The following is a 19,644-nucleotide window of genomic DNA, read 5'->3' on the forward strand; positions in this document are numbered from 1 at the left end:
GTTTTTCTACCTGTCATCTCCTAGTGGTCGTGGCTTGTGTTGAGCTAGCTGATTCAGCACTGGTTAGCAGCATCACTGGTGCCAGGAAATAGGAAAAATAAGGCATGGTTCTTATTATTTAACCCTATGCACTCTTTAGCATGCCCACATGTAAACGTCAGGCGAGGACAGAATCAGTGCTTTGCTGTGATGTGTCTGTGGTGGAATCGATCAATATTCCCTATGCAGATATCGGTTGAAAAATTACAATTGGTCAGTTAGTAGCTATAGAAGTACAAGTCACTATCTTCAATAGCAGAGAGGAAAAGGCAAAGAGGGCTGAAGCTCCATATTACAACAACAACAACAACAACAAGATTCCATTTATAAAGCGCCTTTCACGTCAGGAGGACGTCCCAAGGCGCTGCACAGTTGGGTCATGACCCGAGCAGGGGGGAAATGGTCAGGGTGAGGGGAGGGGAGGGAGGGAGCGAGGAGGGGGAAGAGAGTCGAGAGGGGAGCTGAAGGCACGGTCAAAGAGAAAGGTTTTGAGACCGGCCTTGAAGGAGGAAAGGGAGGAAGCAAGGCGAAGGCACTGGGGGATGGAGTTCCAGAGCCTGGGGGCTGAGAGGCTGAAGGCCCGACCACCGATAGTAGGGCGGTTGGGGCGGGGGACGTGGAGCAGACCAGAGCCGGAGGAACGGAGGGTACGGGCAGGTAGGTAGGGGGATAGTAGGTTGGAGAGGTAGGAGGGAGCAAGGCCGTGAATGGCCTTGTAGGTGAGGATGAGGATCTTGAAATCAATCCTCTGGGGGATGGGGAGCCAGTGGAGGCGAGCGAGGGTGGGAGTGATGTGGTCCCGAAGCCTGGTGCGGGACAGTACACGAGCTGCAGAGTTCTGAATGACCTGCAGCTTGTGGAGGGAGGTGGCGGGAAGGCCGGCGAGGAGAGAGTTCCCATAGTCCAGCCTTGAGGTGACAAAGGCGTGAACCAGGGTTTCAGCAGCGTGAGGGGTGAGGTAATGCCGTAGTCTGGCGATGTTCCGAAGGTGATGGAAGGCGGTGCCAGTTGTGGTGCGGATGTGAGGGAGAAAGGACAGCTCAGGGTCGAACAAAACGCAGAGGTTCCTGACTGGCTTTGAGAGGTGGAGAGTGCAGCCTTGGATGCTGATGGTGTCAGCGCCTGAGGTGCGGAGGCGCTGACGTGAGCCAATCAGGAGGGCCTCGGTTTTTCGCACGTTGAGCTGAAGAAAGTTGTCTCTCGTCCAGGACTCGATGTTGGACAGGCAGCTGTCAGGACATCGGTGGTCGTGGAGTTGAGAGTAGAGGAGGAAAGGTAGAGTTGGGTGTCATCCGCATACATGTGGAAGTTAACTCCATGTCTGCGGATGATGTTACTGAGGTGATAGAAAACTAACTTATCTGCAGGAACTTATAAATTGGATTGTGCTTTTGGCCAACTTCCCCCCCCCCCACGCCAGTTTCTCCAGGTTCAGGCTCGCATTCAGCTGTGTGAAATGCTTTGAGATGTCCTCCTGACATGAATGAAAGGTATTGTATAAATGTGGATTGCCATTTTAGACTTGGATCCCTGCAGCCCAATTGTAAAGCTCAATGGCTGGTTTTGCATGTAGGTCCAGTCTGTATTGCAGGGCACTGCATAGCCACTTGAGATGGAATTGAATTCCCCAACAGATGCACTTCACAAATGCACGTAATTGTTCCAAAGTCACAAGTCATGCTGCGAAACAGAATTGCCTCCTGTATGAGGCAATACCCAGCTATTTGGGGAAGTGCTGTTGACTGGCATGGTGGGTGGGGGGTGGCTGGAGAGAAAGATCACTTCTCTACATTTTGCTGCCAAAAGAAGGCTGGCACCTTTTTCCAGAACTTTTGCAATGGAAATACAGCAACATTTTTGGAACATCCTTTGGGACATCCTCCCGACATGAAAAGCGCTATATCAAATGCAAGGATTATTATTATTATTATTTGTTGTCACAAGTTCTTCTTATTGCTCACTCTACTTGATATCGAGGCTTAAAATGCTGACTTTGAAACTTCTGTTCTGGTTCAGTGTTCATTTGCTACTTCTTTCTCTGCCCTCCTTCCCCCTGTAGATCCTGGTCATTCTGATCTTGGCATTGCCTGATCTGAATCTGAGGTCACTCAAGCATTACTTTTTCTCATTTTGACTGTCACTTCACTTCTCCTTACTTCCAAGCATGCAGGACTTGAGCAGCGAAGCATTGGTGTGGCACAAATCTCCAGGATTGATGTTGACCCTACCAGTATAGCTATTTGACAGCTCAGTACATTTCATCACCCACATGACACTTTCCACACCTAAGAATCTGTAGGAGTGTTGTGACCTTTGATCTGGCTCTGTTTGTTTTCACAAGCTGACTTGAGCTACAAGGGGTAGAAAAAATTGTATCCTGATAAATCCATAACTCATTTGCGAAGAAATGTTGGGCTTAGACCAGGACTAAGTAGCATTGGGTTCTCTGTGGACATCTTAATCAGATTTTTTTTAATATTTAGATGTATGTTTACGTAATGATTTGTGTCTTAACTAAATCTAAATTAAGTGACCTGTGGGGCTCGATGAATATTCTGTGAGTTTGCACGAATAACCTTTGGCATTCAGTGAGTGTTCCACCAGATCTGGAATTAGGTCTGTGGTAGGGTAGTAATAATAATCCTTACATTTGATGCAGCACCTTTCAGGTCGGGAGGATGCCTCAAAATGTCTCAGGATAAACTGTAAAGTGCAGTGACTCTATTTTTTAGGCCAATGTGGTAGCAATTTGCGTACAGCCATGTCCCACAAACAGCCAGTGAAGTAGTTTCTGCTTGTGGAAGAAGTGGGGTTGATTGGCCAAATGCCTTTTTTTGTTTCATGTTTACTTATCAAGGATAGAATAACGGCTGGGGTTGACTTACATTTTCAATTTTCACTGTGGAGATGTTCACGGCTATGGATAGGTACAGTGGCTTTGCTCCGTTTCCCCCCACAGGCAATGTATTAAATAAATGCAATCCATAAAAGGCAAATAAGAAGGACGTTCTTCCGACGTGAGAGTCCCTATATAAATGTCATTTTGTTGTTGTTGTTCTGTTAGTTTTCCAAATTCTGAGAAGATATTCCAAGTAATTCACACCCAGTTGTCAGAGCACTTTGACTGTAGTACAGCACATTCCACAGCATTGTTATTACTGTACCAATCGTTCCCATTATTAGGGCTACAGCCACTAAGTGTTGCCGTTCGGTTTTGTGTCATGTGACAGGAAGAATGTGTTTATTGCAGGAATATGTGTGGTCTTCTCCCTTGAAAGGACCAGATCGTTATCCTGAAAAGTGATATTGTGTGGTGTTCCAGGAAATGTGTATGAAAGGCATCTTTGCTGGGCTGGCAGTGATCAGTGAGCCGAGCAATGAAAACAAATCACAAGGCAGCTTTTTATGCTTGGATCAGGTTTAAACACTTTGGTGTTATTCCTGGATAAGAAATTCAATGCAGTGAGGAAGTGTCTGGAATTCTTTATAATGACAATGGATAAGAAGACATTAGATTTGCTTTAATTCCATTACATGAGAATGAACGAAAAGCAAGTTAGTCTCTATAAGAATTCAAAGTAATGGGACGGAATTGGTCCATTGCAGTTTTGTACTAGAATCATAGGATTGCTGCACGTGGTTTTACATATCAATACTTTTACCTTCAAATTCTTGAAATTCATTTTAGTTTAACTGAGTGAGATGTAGTATATAAAGTGCAAATCGAAGCGAAGTGAAATCCATTCATGGTTTTGATTACTCATCTCATTCACATTGCAAAGATCCCATAGCACCACTCAAAGAAAAGTGAGTTTCTCCTGCTGCCCTGGCCAACAGTCTCCCAGATAAACTTGGTCATTCACTTCATGGCTGTGTGCAAATTGGCTGCCGCGATTGACTACAAACACACTAAGTCACTTGCACGGTACAGTAAATCCAGTGAAGCACTTTGTGATGTTTTGACAATATGAAAAGGGAAATGCAAGGACTATTTTTATTAGTACAGAGTACTTGATTGCTGGTTCTAATACAGCATTCTCCAAGAAATCTAACCAAGGCTGCTGGTGCTAGGGTCCTGCTGACTACTCTGTGGGGCAGAATCCACAGGATTGGCAGCAGCACAAATGTAACTGCAGGCAGTTTTTCTATGGTATTAATTTAATTTACGTCTGTGATCCTTTTGCAATCTCTGGGAAAGATCCATAAGGACCAGCAATGTCAAACCTGGCAAGAAAAGCATGATGATCAGCAGTCCAATGGGGAAGGGGTTGTGTATCCCACTGCGGGCTGCTGTGACGCTCAGAAGATGGAATGCTTCACCAAAATGTACAATATTCTCCGAAGGTTGTATCGATGCTTCTGAAGGCAGCGTAGTCATCAATGGAACAACTGCAGTAAAAACCCAGTATTGGTCAATGATTTAGGATAACCCAGCCTGTGTTTTAATTTACGTAAATGTATTAATTTTGGTGGGTGGGAGTATTGGATCATTCAATCATCTAAACGGTGCAAAGATCTTCCTCCTGATATCCTCTATTGTTAGGAAAGTGGGAGAGTCTAAGAGGGACTATAGTATAAATTCACATTCATTCTGTTCACAATTTGTCTCAATAACACATGTGGGCTTTGTTCACTCTGGGTTTTGTATATTGTTCTGTTTTGCATTTGGACGTGGCATATGATCCTCTGTGGCTGGCACACTTCACATGCTGGTCCACAGGTCATGAGACAGATTGAAATGGCAACAAGTGCTGGAATCTGATTGAGTAATAGCATTTGGATGCAGCTGGGGGTGCCACTTCACTTTAGATGGATCACCTCTTGTGGGAGACAGCCAGCTGACAAAGCACAAAAGGATCCTTGCCTTTAGCCCTCAATAGTATAAAACAAAAGGAAATGTAAGGGTTTAAGCCTCACTAAATTAACTTATCCGAGCCCCTGGGACACACTGATGGAGCATCTGGACAATTACCTGCTACTGTGGTAGGTCATTTATCAACCAATTGGATACATTTAACCCTTTGTAGCCTGGTACCTTTCATAAAATATTTTAAGGTGGAAACAAGAGGTTTAACACCTTGAGCATTGCACCAGCATTTCTTTTACTTCATTTTGTTCTTTGACTTATGCAAGAGTACAGTTATATAGGTGCCTGTAGCCCATACCCCCAACTCCTTCACCCAAGTGGTCATTTTTCAACTGTGAGAGTAGGTGGCAGTTCACAACAACGAAAGGTAGAGGGTGTTTCACAGCCAAACCCAAACTTGTCCTCACCTGGAAAGCCGTCTGTGCTTTCTCTTTGCTCTTTAAGAGAGCCAGCACAGACATGATGGGCCGAATTACCTTCTTCTGTACTCTAAATTTTGATAATGATAATAATAATCCTTGCATTTGTTATAGTGCCTTACCACATTGTTGAGACGTCTCAAAGCACTTCTCAGAATATACTATAAAGTGAATTGACTGTATATTTTGTGGGCGAAACGCTGCAGCAAGGTTCGGGGTGAGGGAGGGCAGAAAGGTAGGAGGGTGGCTGAAGGCACAGACTACGGGTCAAAAAGGTTCACCATGCCCGGGTCCTCTTGCTTGCGAGGCGAGTACTCTAACCAATATGTTACAGGACTTTGATGGTTCTTTGTGCACTTTCTAGCTGTGGTCTGTAATTTTTTTTGTTCTTCATCTCAGCCCAGGGACATGGGGCCTAATTATAATATCCATCGCTGCCCTAAACCAACAGAGAGTAGAGATCAAACCTGCGACGTTCATGATCTGCATAACTAAGTACCACAACACATGGTGTGCTTAGCCATGAAAAGGTTCAGATTTCCAGCATGATCTTCTAAATAACTGTGTCAAAAATCTAGTGAGGGAATTGCAACCCCTTCCAATTCTGCCCCTTAAGCGCTTCCTCTTTTCCTTTGTTCCTGTCTTGCTCTTGTCAACTCTACAAATCAGAAGTTGGAAATCAGGAAATGGAAGCTAAGCGACAATAAATTCATCTGCTTTAATTTTTGAAAAGAGCTTTCTTGATATTAGAGCCCACCAGAGATCAGTGACGTCTGTTTCTGATTCAGACAAATGAAATTAGGACAGTGGCAATTCTCAGAGCTAATGCAATTTGCACCGTTTTTTTTGTTACTAAGTGCATGGTATTTTTTCATGCAGCAAACACCACCAATGTGATTGACACCAAGCCGCTACTAATCCAAATTAAAGACATTAATATTCAATAAGAATTTATTTGATCTGTCTGAATGCATGATTGATGCAGCCTTTTTTTCCCTCAGCTTTCATTTTGTTCAGTAATTTTTGTTTCCCCTTCCTCGCCTCTTACCCCCAAGACCTCCCCCGAATTCCACGCTAACACTACTCTCCCAATATAAAGAGCAAGCTGGTAGGTGAAGTGCTTCAGCTCTCTCTCTCTCTCTTCCTGTCTCTCTCCCTCCTGCTTTCTTTCTCTCTCGCTCTCTCTACCAGTGCTGCTGGCAAACATGATAATGGAAATTAGATGAGAATGGCACTCAGGGTGTTTCATGTTTCATTCATTGCTACCGCTTTCTTACTGTTACTTCTCACACTAGTTTTGTTTGTGGTATATTGGGGACCAGTTGACATCAGGAATTTAAGGCAGGAAGAACTTGTACCCTCACACTATGTTGTGCATCATGCTCCTTTGTTGCTGGTCCACTCTCAGTTCACATTTAGCTACTTATCCCTATAAATCTTAATCAACTAGTTAACATGATGGTTGATGTCAATTTAATCCATCAGTACAGTTGCATACGGTAAGATGCAGGAGTTGTGTAGGTATTCAACAGCTAAATGTAACAGCTATGGGGAGCAAGAGGGTATGAGCCGGCTGAATTTGTAATCCATTGCAAGATGGGTTTGGATGAAGAAAGCCCTTCATCTCATCCTTCAGATGAGACATTAAACCAAGGTCCCATCTGCCTGTTCAGGTGAATGTTAAAGATCTCATGGAATTATTTGAAAGAGAAGGGAGTTTCTCCCAGTGTCCTGGCCAACAGTCCCCCAAATATAATTGATCACTCGTTTCACTGCTGTTTGTAGGGTATTACTGTGCGCAATTATGCTGCTGTGTTTGCTCACAAATACACAGTCCATTTCACAGTAATTTCTGTGAAGTGCTTTGAGACTTCCTTCTGACGTGATAAGGTACTATATCAATGCAAGGATTATTATCATGGAATGCCAACTGTGCTATCTCGCCATTAAGAATCAAGCAGTTTCTTAAATGAAATCAGTATTGCAAGCACCACCAGCTTTTTTTTTCTGATGACTTGTTCCACATCTTCTATGTGAAAAAAAACTTCCTGGTATCTGTAGTAAAATTGCCCTCAACAACCCCGAACCCAGGCCCTGTCTTGTCTTGGACATCCTCCCGACATGAAAGGTGCAATACAAATGTAATTTGTTGGTGTTGCCTTTGCATACCTACCCATATTTTTCTCAGTTCACTAGTTACACTGTTTTCGGTATTATGTGCATGGTATTTTTTTCACGCTGGACTATCCATGTGTGGTGGAATGTATAGAACTCTCATTCTGGTTTGGATACTCTTAAGCGATATGATGGGTTTCTGCAAGTGTCAGACACCTGGCTGACCAAAAAAAATCCTCCTTGTTCTTTTTACTGCTTCTGGAGCCTGAGCCGTTGCCTTATGTCACAGCGACTAAAGCACTGTACAGCTTGAGCATGATTTCAAAAGATCTGAGCTCAGCTGATTTGGCAATGCAGCAAGGGATCCAGATTGCTTTATTTATTGCAGGTTTGGACATTGTCAGCAAAAAATAACCTTAGGACTCTTTCGGCTTCCTTATCAAGTTCTTGTCCCACTCATAGAATATATGTCTACTCTATTATTTCTGCATGTTGTAGCGTATATTTATATAGTTACCTTTGAGTGCATAGTTTTTTTTTCTCTTCCCCCACCACACCCCATCTTAGTCTCAGCTGCAATTTAAACTAACAATCTGTGAATCCGACTCACTTATGTATACCAGGAATAGGAGGTATCCCTGGCACAGGTACTTAGGGCACACCACTCAGTACCTTTGTCCCATTCCTATTTCCGCTTATTGTTGTGCAGTTTTGCAACATATGTTGAACAATCCAGTACTCCTCTGAACACTGTAGCTCCATCATTATCTCTTTGATTCCATCCCGAGTTTCAAATAGCCGTCAATTTTAGAGCAGAAACCACGCCTCTGGATGTCAGAAGTGGGTCCTTCACCGCAGGGAAGAACAAATGTATTCCTCGCAGAATTTCTTGTGAAGTCTAATGAGATCAATGATAAGTGGAGAGAAATGAATAAAACAAGACCGTCTTTTTGATGCTGTTTGTTTGTACAGAGACTGTTGTGAATTGAGACTCATTCTGTAGTTCCTCAAATTCCTCTAATCCCCACTTTGTACTGTTCCACGCTGGAACATTTCCAGGAAATAATTTGAAACAAGTGATTTAAAATTGACCACATCGGGTTTCCCTGGTGGCTCTATCGGTGTGCTCTGTTGCTAAACTGTACAGATTACGCTTTGGGTTTGATCCCTGCTCGAATGTTGCTTCCTGCAACAGTGCAGTTAGGAATGTTGCAACTGGTCTCGGAAGAAGAAACTCTTGCCAGGGTGATCACTCTTGGATACTAGACCAGTGTACTTGTGTGGATGCTGAGAATATTATTTCCTGGAAATGTGAACAGGATTGGGGCTGGCGATAAAGGAGGGTCATTGGTCGAATAGGCAGTTCACTGTCAGACTCACATGGGAAAAGTGACTACTTCAGTGAGATAATGGCCATTGAACTATAGGCCACACTGCCCATTGAACTATAGGCCACACTGAGTTGCTGCCTTCAAGTGGAGAAAAGATATTAGCTTATTAAGGAAGGTGCAAATGTTCTTTTGAACCTAGAAGGGTGACGGAGGTCTCAATGAGGAAACAAGTACCTTAAGACGATATTGCATCAAATTGAGCTTTCCTTTCCAGTAATTATATCGGTGATTGAAGGGAGCATTTGTATGTGGAAAATACAAAAATCTTGACAAGTGCAATTTTCTACCTTGTTTTGAAAAATAATTAAGAGAAATCCTGGCATATAGTCAATTGAGGATAGTGAATTGGAACTGAGACTTATTTTTTCTAAAAAGGAAGAGTTAAGTGGAGTCAATCTTGGCACCTCCCTGGTCTGTAAGGGCCATTACAGCATCATGTTTTGCACTTATTCTCTGAGCCAATGAGGGAGGGAGGCATTGAGATTATGTTTGAAGACTTATTTCACTGACTTGTTTTACATTTGCAGGCATTGACTTTCAGATATGAACTCTGTGATGCTATTTCATGGTCTCTTACAGGAGCTATTGAAAAGATAAATGCAAAATCAAAGCATGATTATTTGTATCATTTGGAGTGATGAGGTCTGGCTGAATTCAAGATAAATCATTCTTTTTGCAAATGGATTAGCTGAAAAATAAAATGAAAGCAGTTCAGGACAGCCTGGAAACTTCATGTATTATTAGGGGTGGTGGAGGGAGGTTGGAAAAAATATCTCTTAGAAAGAAAATAACTAATTTATGCAGTAATTCACCAAGTCATAACATTTTGCAGTTGTAATTAGAGCATTGGGAATAAATTATCAAACAAGAATTGTAAGCTTTCTCTTTGTATAATTAAGACTGAAAATTCTTTGAATCCATTTTCATGTTGTTGCTATTAGAAATAAAGATAAGTGGTAGTACATGACCCTGCACAAATTTATCAAGCTATACGTCAGCACAGTTTGGCACATTTGACTCTACATGAGAAGTGTTAGAGGTGGCTAATGTGGGGAGTGGGATGATTTCTCATTGATATATTTAGATACTGTTCGTCTGTTGTGGGTGTGGAGGAGAAAAAACTTCCCTGTGCGGCTAATGCTCAAATTTGCTAAGACAGCAGGACAAAAGGGAACAGAGACGAGGGCACCTTCAGGTCAGACACCAGGAAGGATTTCTTTCACAGTAATCAGCAGCTGAGAACGGATTATCAGGAAGGGTGGTGGAAGGCCGAATGCTGGTCTCATCTAAGAAACATAATGGGAAGATGACAGGAAAGATATTTTGGAACAATGAGATCAAATGGGCTGAAGATTTTTCTTCATCCGACCCTCCCTTGTGATAACCAGTGATACTTCCTGCTTAGATTTCTCAATGTTTTTTTTAAAAAAAGGAACAGTTTTATATTCCTCTTCACCAACACCTTTCACCTTCACCGGCACAAATAATTTTTTTTTAAAAATCTGAAAGGGACAATACCAGACATTGACTTGCTGTAGGATCTCTGGCAGACTGACCTTGCTGTACTCTAGCCTTTCCGCCTGAAATTTTTGCCTTCGGTTGCAAGAATCATGTCCCAGGTCAATAATCTCTTACGAGGTTATCAACTTCACCACCAACCTCACTTATAGACCACACTTAAGCTTGCTGCTTGATGAAAGATGAGCTGGCCAATAGGTTCTTTTTTTAGGAGCGGGGGGAAGAGCAGAAATAAATTGATATCGACGGTAAGAAAATCTCAAGCCATGACCTCTGCTCAGTAATATACAATCAGACGTGTGTATGTGTGTGTATGTCTCTCTCAGGTAATAATGAAAGAGGGCTACTTTAATGCATTTCCTTGTCTCCAGAAATCACTTGCCACTTCTGAAATGCATCAGCCGTGAACTTAAATAAGTACTGCTAATCATTCAGGATTGTGAGTGGACAAATTACTAGGAAATTCAGGGCATCTCCTTTTGGAGTGCCTTTTACAGATTTATCATGGTTAATTTAAGAGAAACCGAGAGAGTAATTCTTCGTCTTGCATTACGGACCGACCAATGTTTCTGTGCCTGAAGTGGCTTTCTGCACTTCTGAGTTACCCACTCATTGATTCCCATCAAGGCGATAGAGTGCTCCCCCGAAACCCATCGTCTCAGCTCCTCAAAGACACCCAGTGACCCGCAGCCTAGCAACGCGTTCTTAAGTAAACCACGCTACCTTCTAAGAGTACATTTGCTCCGATAACAGAAAATGAGAGGCTGCACTAACTAACAGTGGATTACTTAGAAAGCAGGCACTTCTGCTTTAAGATATACCTTGTTATTAAGCCTTTTTAACCTTTTGGGCAATTCCAGGAGCATTTTCTTCATGTTCATTTTTTTAATGGATTTTATTCCATAACTGCAATGCATTGCACAACTTGTTGGGCAGGTAGAACCTGTGGTTGTTTTGAATTTGCCATCCCTCCATTCACCACACACTGAGACCTTCATCAACAGCATGTTGTCTCTGCAGACACCAGGCGCTTTGTCTCAGATCAAAAGTCAAAGAGAGACACTGTCTTGTGAGCTTAGTGATAATTTTAAGACCCGCAGTCAGGGATAGTGGTGAGCGGACCCAAGGAAAGAAGTGGAAGAATGATCATATTTTTTGTTGCTGTACACCGAATGGCCTGTTTCAGTGCTGTAGATTCTATGTAATGAATGTTGAGAAATGTTCTTTCGTTTCTCTGCTGTTCTGTAGTTCCGTTTTGTAACGATTATACCTGGTAATATGAAGCAGATCAGTTTCTTCAGAAAGCATGACAAAGAAAATACTGAGTGCTGGAAATTGCTCAAATCACAAGGTTACACATGGGTACCACGCTGTTTGAGTTGTATCACTCTGAACCGTCCCTCCACCTTAAAACCACTATCTACAAAAGTAAACTGCGCCATGTAGTCCTTCACTCACCCCATTGAGTACTATTCACTTGAGAGGGATCCCAAGTTTCTCAGGCGTTTGAAGGCATAAGGCTCTGCGTTTAAATCCTAGTGGAACCACTCAGTTCTTCCCCCTTTTGAAGTTAATGAACTGAAATGAAAGTGCCCTCGGGAGAGTTGGTTAACCAAGGTTGAGTTATTTTTGAGGAGACGTGGCTGGTAGAGACTGGCAGGCCTGCAACAATCTACTGCATTGGTGAGGATTGACCAGCCTCGCAAGGCAATTACAGTTCATGCCGACTGTTTCCCTCCCAGAACATTTATTCTTCTGGTCAGATCATGTTTTACTCACTTATTTCAGTCACGCTGCGGAGGAAGAGAGGAGGAAATCCCAACGCAATCCTTTTGCTCTTCATAATTGTGAATAAATTATGCAGCCTCCCGGTTTCTGTAAAACTGACCTCCCGTGACATTTTTAAACTGATGAAACGGATATCATAAGAAGAGAGGCAACTTGACATGGAAACTGTGACTCCTTCGTAACATCATTTATCTGTAATTGTCAGCAGGGCAAGGGTGCAAGCCAGGGGCCCTAAATAAGTGTGCACTAACCAGAGACGTGAAACCTTCCCAGCAGTAATGCAGCATAATGAATGACTTTAGTACTTGAATTTAGTTCCCTTTTAATGTATTATAATCAACCACTTACTGAATATTGGGCCTTAAGCACATTCTGCACAGCAGCTTTCTCTCTCTCCCCCCCACCCCCCAGCCCACCTTGTGAAACACTAAATCAATGTGCATCTAATCCGTGTCAGCTCTCCAATCGTGGACCTTGCTCTGTTAGTTGCTTACACTGACAACTAGGAACTAGACTTGCAAGGCAAAAAAAAAGTATAAACTGTGTGAGTAATGAGCTGATAGTGCAGCGATTTCTTTGGTCTTGTTCCAGTAATTTCATTTCATGATTTCACGATTTGTACTACTTTTTAAAGCTTTGTTTATACTGGCTGCAAACAATTTATGCCTCCTTATCTAAACGCATTGGTTTTAATCTATGAAGGGAACAGAGAGTTGCTTGTGTGTAGATCCCAGGTGACATCCATATCTGATTCACCTGGGATACCATTCACAGTCAAAGACAAAGGACTGTCACTGTCCATGTTCATGAGAAATGAAATGCCCACTTCAGAAATATTGACGTCATCTTTTATTTCTCAATCTGATTTTTCAATATTGAAAACCAGTTCTGTGAGTCTCTGAGTCTTCCTTCACGGCCTTGAATCTTCCCTCTCTGTCTCTCCACCCCCATCCCACCAGATCTGCAAACTTCTTTGGTACTTTTCTCCAAGCCATTCCCAAGTTCCAGATGCTCAAAACTGCACACAATATTCCAGATATGGCATCGAACTGTGAGCTATATGGCAACTGGTAATATAATGTTCTTCGGACTCATCCCAGCACAATTAGATTTGTTGAAAAGAACTTTGCTCTCCATCACTAAGCTCTTTCATAACCCAGTTGACCAATTATTCCACAAGCCTTAATCATCTCTGTAAGCCATGGAATATTATGAAATCCTTTCTAAAAATCCACTTGGATTATATCCACTGTCTGGATTGCCCTTGTCAGACAATTTAATTACCTCCTTTGAAAAATTTTGAGTCGGTTTGTGAGGCTTGACCTGTTGATACTAAATCCTTGCTGACTTTTCTCCCTTATCTGTGCACTCTCCCGATGAGCATTGAGGAGATTCCATATAATACTATTGAGCCGTTTTTCTATTATAGATGTTAGGCCAATCTGTCTGTAATTCCCAGGTTCGCTTCTGACTCTTTTGTACATCACAATGAGGTTTCTATCCTCCAGTCCTCGTACACAGCTCCTCAAAACTATTAGTTGGAGCCTAATCTGTTTCCTTTAAATTGGATGCCATATAGGGCAAGTGCCCCGCACAAGTTTTCTTCATAACATAGGGTTTGCTCATTTCTACTTTTGTTGCAGGTTTCTGAACCCAAATCTCTGAATTTAAAATTTGTCTACAGTAGTCCATTTCATTCCCTGCTCTTCATTAAAAAACAGTTTGATGCTGTGCTGGGGGAAATGTTAGGGTGGGTGTTCTGAAAGGATGAGATCAAGATCAAATGGGCAAAAGAGTCTTAAGTTATCCAAACCGATCTTGTGAATATTAGTTCCTATCTCTCTTATCCCTGTTTTCACTGGATCCTGCTTCCCACTATGTCAAGTCCACTTTTCGTTTGTCTTCTTGTCTCTAATATTCATTTTAGTTATCTTAATTCTTTTGCAGGAGAGGAGCAACAACAATAATTTTACATTTTAATAAATGTAAAATTGTCATTGTCGTTTATCTGACTTTACAGATTCTGGGCACTGATGTGGAATGTATCCCAGTTCCCAGCATTGCCTTTTAATGGGCAAAAAAGCTCAGATTCAATTAGGAAACAAAATATGGATTGTATTTAGTCTCTTCCCATGCTGCCCTCACCATGATTGGACCCTGGGTACTCCCTCTTGATGGGGACTGACAAGGGTGCACAATTCTTTGCCTTCTGCAAATAAATTGTCTCAATAAGGTGAAAAAAATTGTCATTAGATCAAAACAGCAAATCGACTCGCCTGATAGAGGTCTTGGACCGGGCAGCGTCGGGACAGTTATTGTCGCATCTTGTTCGAAGATTAATCCTGGCAAGCTGAAATCTTTTTTTCTGGTGAATGAAGGCTCTTGTCAGAACTGATTTGTGAAATGTAGCTGAAGTGGATTTCTGTGCATAATAAACACTTAAACGGAATCTTCATCTGATGCCTTGAGAGATGGAGTGAAAGAACTCTATCGGTCTCTGCTCATCTTCGCTGTCTGCTCAGTAATAATCAAGTGCCAATCCAAACTCTTTCCATTTACCAGCGCTCTGTTCAGATTGTATATGATATGATTAGCTTTGAGCTCTAAAGACTCATTTCCCACAGAGCCTGTTCAGTCTGCCTCTGAATGGACCCTTAGTTATCTGTTGAAAAGTGGAGTATACCTTAATTTGCAACTAATAGTGTTGATAGTCTGCCAAAGATGGGTGTGTAATTTTAAAAGTACGTTCCATACTGACTGGGTTATTTTCTGGTAATCGGGTGTGGATTTAGGTGGCAGTTTAGCTCAGTTTGGAGCATTCTCAACTGTAGGTCAGAAGATCAAGCAGGATTTTGAGCTCACAGTCTGGGGGAATGCTACATTGTGGGAGGTGTCATACTTCAGATGAAATATTAAATCATGATCACATCTTCCTGTTCAGGTGAAGATTTGAAAAGAGAAGGGAGTTTCTGCAGGCTCAGTTGGTAGCATTCTGACCTCTGAAGATCACAGGTCAAGCCTGAAAATAAAGTGGTCATTCACCTCACAGCTGTTGACCGCACTTCACTGTTTGTTTCGCCCACAAAATACACAGTCAATCCTCTTCATAATGTATTCTATGAAGCGCTTTGAGACGTCTCAATGATGTGATAAGGTGCTATATCAAATCGAGGGATTATTATTGTTCAACAACAATAAATTTACATTTATATAGCGCCTTCATGTCAGGAGAACATCCAAAGGAGTTGGAGAGTCCAGAGTTTGCACCTCGTATATCAACTGTACTGAACAGACTGATCATGGTCGAATGTCACGACTTCAAATAGATTTAAAGAAACCAAATCAGAAGAGGTGAAGCCTCTGAATCCATAGCGTAAATGTGATTTTTTTAAAAAAAATTAAATAGCACAAGTACTTTGTAATTTTCTACGAAGATTTTACGAAGATTCAATGCATCAATGCATGATCCTAACCACTACGTGATTATAATCAGGACAAGAGCACAGCTCTCTCCTCTGCCACTGTCACCCATACTTTGAAGTCTGCTCGTACAATTCTGTTCTCAGTGAGAATAAAAGATTAAGAAGCACGTGTATGACAGTATATTTGAAGGTCAAGAGGAATGTGTAGGGATGGTTCACAGGTCTAAAGGTCATTAGCATTACTCATAAAATAGCAAAAGTTGGAAATTGAAGGAGAATGTGGTTGGCTGTTAGAGGTGAGAGAAAATACATAATTTGTGTGCAGTTTCCCTTTACGTGAGTCATTTCCCACAGAACAGTCATGAGCTGGGCCAAACTAAAGGGGCAGATGCAACTTTTCCGTTGAATCTGCTACAGACAAACCCTCCGCTACAAACCTGTAACAACACAGTGTGGGCCTCTTGCACTGCTGTTTACTCGACTCTACTGTGGGTGGAGCGGCTCCAGATGCGCATGCACGGTGCGGTGTGAGCGGGAAATGGGCTTCGCTCATCCCGAGGCCCCGCTGTTGAGATTGTCTGCGTGTGTCTCGCTCTCCTCTGTTTGTGTGTGTGTCTTTCTGAGTGTGTGTATCTGGTTGTGTGTGTCTCTGTGTTTGTGAGTATCTGAGTGTCTGTGTTTGTGAGTGAGTGTCTGCGAGCGCCTGTCTCTTTCTCTGTCTGCGAGCGTCTGTGTCTGTGAATGTGTGTCTCTCTGGTTCTGTGAGTGCGTGTCTCTGTGTTTGTGACTATCTGAGTGTCTGTGTTTGTGAGTGAGTGTCTGTGGATCTCTCTCTCTCTGTCTGCGAGTGACTGTTTCTTTCTGTGTCTGTGAGTGTGTCTATATCTTGAGTTTGTCTGTATGTGTGTCTCTCTCTTCGTGAGTGTGTGTCTGTGAGTGTTTGTGTGTGTGTGTCTCTGTTTCTCTGTGGGGTGAGGACAATGGCGAGCACAGTGAGCAACGCTGGTCTCCAGATCACCAAATGTAGTTTGGGGTGGAAACGGGGCATTTGCCCCTTTGGGCCTGTGCTGGTGTTACCCCCCTCTCCACCCGAGTGGGCCTCCCAATTTATGTTAAAGAAAGTATTAATTTTTGTTGCAACAATCCAATATGTGTTATTTCTTCATGTTTAGTTTTTATCAATGAAATGACAAAATGTAAATTGGCATTAAAATGTTGGCATTTCCCCTCAATTTTTGGCAAATATATCCTCAATTTTCTATTGGCCCTGGTCATGTGTAGCCATGCCGGTGCATTTACTTCTCATTCTCCAATGGGCAGGGGCATGGATGTGAGAGCTTTAATCAATCTGCGCCTAATGTTCTCCAGAATTAGATAAGCAGGGAGTGCATCCCTCTTAGGGAAGGGGGGACTTTTACAGACGCACAAAAATATCCATGTGTAGTTGGCAGACACATGTGGATCTCTGTCCAATTTGGATATTCTCAACCACGATGTTCGGTTACCTGCATGTGTCAAGACACCGGCTAACCATTTTTGAAAAAAAAATCCTGTGAGAGGCAGGCATGTTGTATTAAATAGCAGGTTTGAAGGTGGTCGTTGGTGAGCAATGGATTTGATGGAAGTGCTGTACTAGGGATATTACTTAACTGTGTACCAGAGTAGGTCACGAGGGATTATCTGCTGACTGCATTGCATTAAGTTTAAGTGCTGTCAATTCCAACTTGAATGGGTGGCTTTGGAGGTTCTAATGTGGCACACTGACTGACCCTCTAACATGTTTTTGCTAAAGAAACATATTTACTTATTTGCACTTTCTGCATAGGTATCCTACCTCTTGCCCTCTTTCTCCCCCTCTTCTCCCCCCGCCCCTCCCCTCCCCACACCTCACAAACACATCAATGACGTGTTTGAAAGGCGTTTGTTTATTTCAGTTCATCTGCAGGATACAGTCATTTTCAGTATTACTATTTGTTGATATATTTATCCCTCCTCCCTTCCTCATGATCAGCTTTGTGGTCAGGCTTGCTGTTTCAGATGCTGAGAATGCGATATGTTCTTCGGCTGGTGGGGTCTCAAATCAATACTGAGATTTGCTGACTATAACTGAACTTGAGCTTCCTGCTCTCTATATTTCATTTAATTGTCCACCAGTTGGCTGGCCTCTCAGTGAGGCTGCAGGAGCAAGCATTATCTTTGAATGTCAGAAGAAAGAACTTGCATTTTTATAACGCCTTATAACATTGGCATGTCTCAAGGCGCTTTATGGTAATTATTATCTATTGAAGACTGTATTTGTAGTCAAACACAGCAGCCAATTTACAAACAGCAGGTTTCACAAACAATCATGGAGTGAATGACCAATTTATCAAATGTATTATTGGCCAGGGCAACGGGAGAAATTCCCTTCTATTTGAATAGTGTCATGAGATCTTTAATGTCCACCTTAACAGGCAAAACAGGACATCACTTCCTAAGGACGATATCTCTGACACTGTTGTTTACATTTTCCTCTCTCGCCCTGAGGCTAATTGCAGAATCCAGCTGCAATTATTTTAGAATATTGATTGTTGTGGGAAGAGGCGAATCCTGTCATTTTAAGCCATTTTATTTTCTTTCCAACTGAGTCCAGATGGTGAGAACACTGTTTCACCCACAAAATATACAGCCAATCCACTTTACAGTATATTCTGTGAAGCGCTTTGAGACGCCTCAACGATATGGTCAAGCATTACATCAAATGTAAAGATTATTACTATAAGAGGTGCCCAAATCAAAGGACCCTAGGTGAAGAGAGAAAGAATAACAGGAGAGAAGAGCAAGACAATTCTGGAGTGGCATTGACAGAAGTTGCATGTCTGAGTTGATGAGTGGTTTAACAAAATGTGGCGGTGGGGGGGCGAGGTAGCATTCATAGCAACATCGCTTTTTATTCTTCGATGTTGGCTCTTCCTATCATTGTGAAGCTGAATTCATCAAGTGTTGTTCACCCATTAATAGGGAACGTGAGCTGGGTTAGTTTTACCCTACTGATCATGTATGGTTGTATTCGTAAATTCTCAGTAAAGAACGTATGGGGGGTTATTCAAGCCTAAAGAGAGAAAGAGAAAAGCAGCAGAAAATTAAGAGGAAAAAAACTCTACTGAGCTTATTGTAACTCTAACCAGCTCATGCACACAGGAAGTTCACATCAGCATCGAACAGCTGGAAAGCCAGCTACTGTTGAGTTTATTCTTTTTCCCTCCCAAAAAATAATTGAATGTTAGTGTGTCATGGTGCGATGTGTTGTGGATCGTGTCGCTGCAAATTGTGAGTTATAGCTCTCCCATAAGGAGCTGTGCATCTGTTACAGTGATGGAGCTGGTACTGTTAATGGCAGTGCCTCGTTTACAGTGTTGGGGTAATGCATTTCATCATAAATCAGGCTGATTTGCTCCTGTCATCCTGAGCTATGTTTGACAGCTGTGCTTAGGTAGCTCTTCACAGTCCATTTATGATCTGGGTATGATCCAATAACTGTGTATCACTTCATTGTTTAATGTTATGGTGGTGCTGGGTGTGGAGGGGGTGGGAGAGAATGTTACCCAAATTTATGAGGTGTTGCTTGTTGTGATGGTAAGAAGTTGAATTTCTTTTTAAGAAGTGCAAAGCCTTTTACTCTCTCAGTTTCTCCGTGCTAAGGGACTCATGCTAAGGGACTGTTTCACAGATAATGGCACCAAACTCAAATGCCTACATGCTTTCCGTTAGCCCAGATAGGGAATGTCAGCAATTTGACTACCTTGCTGACTCGAGCTGCCCCGAGCACAAGAATTTAAAAAGCGATGCAGAAAATTTGGCCTCCAAATTAAGACAGAATTTAAAGAATTTTCCCAATTTCTGCACAATGATAAATGCAATGACCATAAACTTCAAGTCGCACCCACAGAACCACATTGTTTTGTTTTATGAATTACTGTAAGAAGGGAGAGTGTTATTATTAATAATTGTTATAACGATAATTAACAATAGTCACCCTTACATTTGATAGTGCCTTTCACGTGCAGAGGACACCTAAAAGCTCTTTGCAGCATTTATGGTAAAGT

The 19,644-nt window shown here is 42.3% G+C and overlaps 1 protein-coding gene across 1 annotated transcript in view; it reads left to right on the plus strand.

Annotated features, from left to right (window-relative positions):
- pard3bb (par-3 family cell polarity regulator beta b) overlaps positions 1–19,644 on the plus strand; it is a 394,398-nt gene that overhangs the window by 317,464 nt on the left and 57,290 nt on the right. The window lies entirely within an intron of this gene.

Source organism: Callorhinchus milii, unplaced genomic scaffold (assembly GCF_018977255.1).
Source record: "Callorhinchus milii isolate IMCB2004 unplaced genomic scaffold, IMCB_Cmil_1.0 Scaffold6, whole genome shotgun sequence".
In the NCBI taxonomy this organism is placed as follows: Eukaryota; Metazoa; Chordata; class Chondrichthyes; order Chimaeriformes; family Callorhinchidae; genus Callorhinchus; species Callorhinchus milii.